General features: G+C 40.2%; 1 long non-coding RNA gene across 1 annotated transcript; it reads right to left on the bottom strand.

Annotated features, from left to right (window-relative positions):
* Positions 1–2,416: 2,416 nt before the first annotated feature.
* Positions 2,417–4,764, bottom strand: LOC122881655. Its single transcript, XR_006379201.1, has 4 exons — positions 4,640–4,764; positions 4,123–4,198; positions 3,453–3,601; positions 2,417–3,004 (listed from the first exon to the last, which is right to left on the bottom strand). It is a non-coding gene; the product is annotated as an uncharacterized LOC122881655 (long non-coding RNA).
* Positions 4,765–5,093: the final 329 nt, after the last annotated feature.

Consider the following 5,093-nt stretch of genomic DNA (forward strand, 5'->3'; position numbering starts at 1 on the left):
ATGTGTATGATTGCTTGCATCCATACATATGCAGATAATCCCTCTCTTTCATGTACACACACAAGCACCCCTTCATATGACCCTTAGTGACCTGTGAAGGGATTAAACCACAGCAGGGTTCTATGGCTGTCAACCTGTCCTCAATGCCTAATGTTCACACATGTGGTGCACACACACACACACACACACACACACACACACACACACACACACACACACACACACACACACACACACAGGTTGTCATCCTGTCCTCCACCTCTGTAACCTCTTCCACAGGCTTGCAGATGTCTCCTGAGACCAAAGTCTATGGGAACTGAAGCAAGAATTGCACCTTGTTGTCAGAATTTTACTGTCCTGTTCAGTGCAACAATGTACCCCAAAAGAAAAAAAAAATCTTTTGACTCAACTATAAGATCTGCATCTGGTAGGGTTTTATTGAGGGCTATCTCAATAACTGGCCTTTATGTTTTTTCAGTATACTACACTCATCCTGTGTTTGAGGGCAGAACAAACTATTTCATTTTATTGTCTATTCTACGGCATCATTGTGTTCTGTGTCATTGATTAGTTGGGCTCTTTGTCTGTTAAGTCCTTGATTTGTGATGGGAGGCTATAAGAAAACACATTTGAATGTCCCTTTCTCCAAGTTAAACATACTTGCTGTCTACACAAAGTATTTTTTATATTATGACTGAATGATTATTGCTGCAAATTCTGCTGTAACTGCATCACAGCAATTCAACCCATTCAGCTTCTCACATGATGACAGTGCCACCTAGAGGTGCATTTCCATGCTCTTGATGAATGAGCCTGCACAGATTACAGCATTTTTTCTACTATGCAGTGTTGCTGGTATATAACATACAATAATTAGGGTCTGATCACGTTTTACATCACAGGGCATATGGGTATGGAGAATTATTATACTTGCTTAAGTTCTTAATAAAATGCTGCCATTTGATGGCAAATCTTTATGGGGAAAACTACATTTATATATTTTATATATGTTACATTCAAAATCCAACATTTATATTTAAAATTCAAATCTTGAGCAACTGGTAAATCATGAGATGGTTTCTGTTATTTTTCTCCCAGTACAGCAAATATGCTACATACCACATGCTGAGTTAACAAATTAGATGGCAGTTGTCAGTCCAATTTACCTTTTAATTCTAGTTAATTCCTAGATTCAAGTTTCTCTCTCTCTCTCTCTCTCTCTCTCTCTCTCTCTCTCTCTCTCTCTCTCTCTCTCTCTCTCCCTCACACACACACACAACAATGTGTAACAATGTGTGTTGGCACCAACAACACCTCCGGGGGTTGCTGTTGTGTGTCTGTGTGTGATGTATGACGGAATATACTCACATGTGTGCATTTGTGTGTGTTTTCATGCATCTCTTGGGGTACCCCATCTGAAGCCAGCTGTATATCACAGCAGTCTCCCATGTGTAACTTCAAAGTCGCAGCATGCCCTGTTCAGGCTATTTATCACACAGTCACAGGAAGGACACATGTTTATGCTGGGCTCCGTGTAACAAAACCTGGACATACAGAAAAATACTGCTCACAGTCTCTATATTCTTCTTTCAAGGATATCATGTCAGTAAGTTTTTTTTAGTGAATTTTGGATCTAAGAGGACTGCAGAGAAATCTCTCCGGCCCTGGATGGCAGAAGTATGCATGCCATGTGTCCTTCACACAACCTAAAACTAAAATAACCATGCTTTGAAAACTGCCTTGCCATAGAGAATTTGACTCTCTTCATTGTATTCTGACTTTGTTATTTAGTTCTGCCTGAAAACTTTTGGACTGTCATGACTTGGGAGAGGATGAGATGAACAAAAGAGAGGACAAAGAAAACTGGATAAAAAACATATGGGAGGGAGAACAGAGGGAATCAGTAAATAACCATAAAGCAAACTTCTTTTCCACTACATTTCCACAAGTACACAGGAACAGTTCCCCATAGGCAGTAACAGGAGTTGCAGACCCCTGCTGCTTGTTTCTTCATCTTGTGTTTTGTTTACATTGTTTGCACTACTGTTTTTTTTTAAACATTTTTTCAAGATGTCCAGACCAGTCCATCATGAGAATTGAGGTGTGGCCTGAGATTTGAATAAAGGTAGTATTATCTGCTCGGCTCAGCACCCACCACCGCTGCGTTTTAGGTTGACCGGTGCCAGTGAGAGCCTGGATGTTGGTGAAAGACAAACATCCATGGTGAGAGAGTGCTGCTTGTTAAGATGGAGTTAGAGGAAAACATCTGAGAGATTCAGCCATACATGTTTGAACCTCAGTCAGTGTTTTGGATGAGTCGCACGGGCTGAAGGGATGTTGAACATCACGAGCAACTTGCAGTGGTCACATAGTAGAATCTTTTATTTTAAATATTTCTTTGATATTTCTGATTATAAAAAAAGCTCTCATTTTTTCAAAGCGAGGATTTTTACATAAACTGCAGCATATTCATAGTTATAGCATTTTCAAATTCTAAAACCTTCCACACTACTCTCAAGCTCTCACATTCTCTCCCTCTCCCACCCTCTGTCTCTCCTTCTGTCTGTTCCTGTGTGACAGAGTCAGTAACACCACAGCAGGAGGTGAAAGAAGGAGAGCTGGAGGCAGGAAGAGAGAGGTGGAGGGAGGGAGGGAGAGAGTGCAAAAGTGCAGCACAGAATCACGCCTGACAGTAGAAGAGAGTAATGCAGAAATGTGTGACACTGCAAAAAGGAGATTAAGGGAAAAAATTTGTCTGCGTGCGTCTGTATGTGCGACAGGGTGTGAGTCTATTCCAATAACTACATGCATGCATGTGAGTCATTGCGCGAATATGTGTGTTTGTGTTTATTTGTGTGTGTGTGTGTGTGTGTGTGTGTGTGCACACTGAGCGGGGTGCCAGGCAGCAGCAGCTGGGTAGGCCTTCCTCTGTTCTCCTGTCATCAATAAATGATCAGAGTGGGCCATCTGGAGAGAGGGAACCACCAACCATCAGGACCTGGCACTGAACGAGAGAGGGAGCGAGAAAGAGAGAGAACATGAGGATAGATGGAGGGAGAAGTAGGAGAAATGGGGAAATGGGACAGAAAGGGAGAGAAGGAGGAGAAAAGAGTGAATTTAAAACAATACAGGAAGGCGACGTCGTATTGTTTTCTCTGAAATGTACACAAGGTTCTAGGTGTTCTAATCCATCATAGAGACGTGGAGTTTGTCTTAAACTGGTTTGGTCATACTATTTAACAAACAACATACAAAAACCAGAGTAACATCTGATCAAAAATCAAAGATCAAAATCTTTGGATGTATGGTGAAACAGCAAATTCCTTCTTTTGAAAGCTGGATGTGTCTATGTTTATACTTATGTTTCTTCAAAGTGTACATGTCTATATGAATATGATATGACAAATGGGTCAATCCTTTAAAGACAATATAGATAACAGTTTGGGACTTACTGTAAAAACCCTGCAAGGAGACAGACAAGGATCGGGGCATACAAGTGCAAAAAGAAAAGAGGAAGACAGGAAATGCAGGGAAGAAGACAGGCAAGAGAGGATGCCTTGAGCTGTCGGGAAACGCTTAGGGCAACCTCCTGATGTTGAACCTAAAGGCAAACACACACACACACACACACACAAATTCACAAAGGACAATAGATTTATTTTGATTTGTCCCATTTCCTGAGCTAAAGACAGTTTGAAGTGTAATCTTAAATTAAAATGCACCAGTGTGTTTTTAAATCAAAAGAGATCCTCTGTAGAGCTTTATTTATTTAATTCATTCACTTAGCTAGTTATGCTATTCATTAAATTGTACCCAACACATTACACACTACACACAATCGATTTCATTTCTTGCTCAAAGCACAGCATACTGCTATAAACTAAGTGGATCTGGTATTCCTCTGGCATTTAGAGAGACAAAATATGTAAAAATTCAATTCTCACCAAAACCAAAGGGTGGAATCAGATTTTTATGGTGCTGCAAAATATGTATTTGATTTTTAATATCCCCAAAGATTTTATTTAGTCATTATATTATTCATTCATTCATAAATTTTCCATAGTCACTTATTCCTATTCAGGGTCATAGCTATTCCAATTTACAGCCTTCAGTTCACCTGACCTGCATTTTTGTGGATGGTGGGAGGACACTGCAGGACCCATGCAAACACAACAGTGGCAGCTGGTGACTCAAAAAACTGGAGAAGACAGGAGGAAAACCAACCCACGGGTCATGTTATTTTACACTAGTTGCTACTTGTCTCTCCTTTCTTAAAAACAACATAATTTTATTTAATTCGGTTGTTTCCAGATTAACCATACAGGCCTAATGGGAGTATTTATCAAGGGTGTGAGATGTAACAAGAATCAGGACAGTGTTCAACATTTGTGAAGGAAAGTGTGGTGACTGATGATGATCACTTGCTATTTTAATCCAAGCTGGCCTGATTTCCAATTACACAAACAAAGCTTACTTCCAATTCCAATATTTTATTCCCAACGATGCATCATCACAAGTACAGGTTCACCAGGGAATGTTTAAAGTAGTGTGTTGTTTCTATCTATTAAGATAAATTAAATATAGGCTACATATAAGTAAACAGCTGGCAATTGTCCTTAACAAAGTAGTTTAAACACACCAGCTCTATTTATAATAATCCTAGCAACATCCTCCATGCCGTGCAACCCATGCAGCAGTCCGTCGCCCATACAGGGATCCAGTCCCGGGTGAGGGGAGTGCAGCAGCACGTTGGGCTGCCGCACGCCACCGTAGTGGTGGGATGTAATTCAATGAAATGTTTTGACAGTTACCAGAGCATTCACTCTATTAGCAGAACAGCTTCATCTCCATAGCAACAGAGCCAGATTGTTATTGTACATTTTTGGAGTTCTGCAGTTAAATTCATGCTGGAAGAACATGTTCCCGTTTTAGTGACTGAATGCACCATGGATAAGATAGCTGGATAATTATCAGAAAACAAAGTGTAAATGCATCTAAGAAGCATTCAAGACTGATTGAAATCTGATTGTTCAAACCATCTCTGTAGGTGGTTTGAAACGCTTTCTAGCCAGATGTTTAAAAGGTGTAAATGC

This window comes from Siniperca chuatsi, linkage group LG9, assembly GCF_020085105.1.
Source record: "Siniperca chuatsi isolate FFG_IHB_CAS linkage group LG9, ASM2008510v1, whole genome shotgun sequence".
Taxonomy (NCBI): Eukaryota; Metazoa; Chordata; class Actinopteri; order Centrarchiformes; family Sinipercidae; genus Siniperca; species Siniperca chuatsi.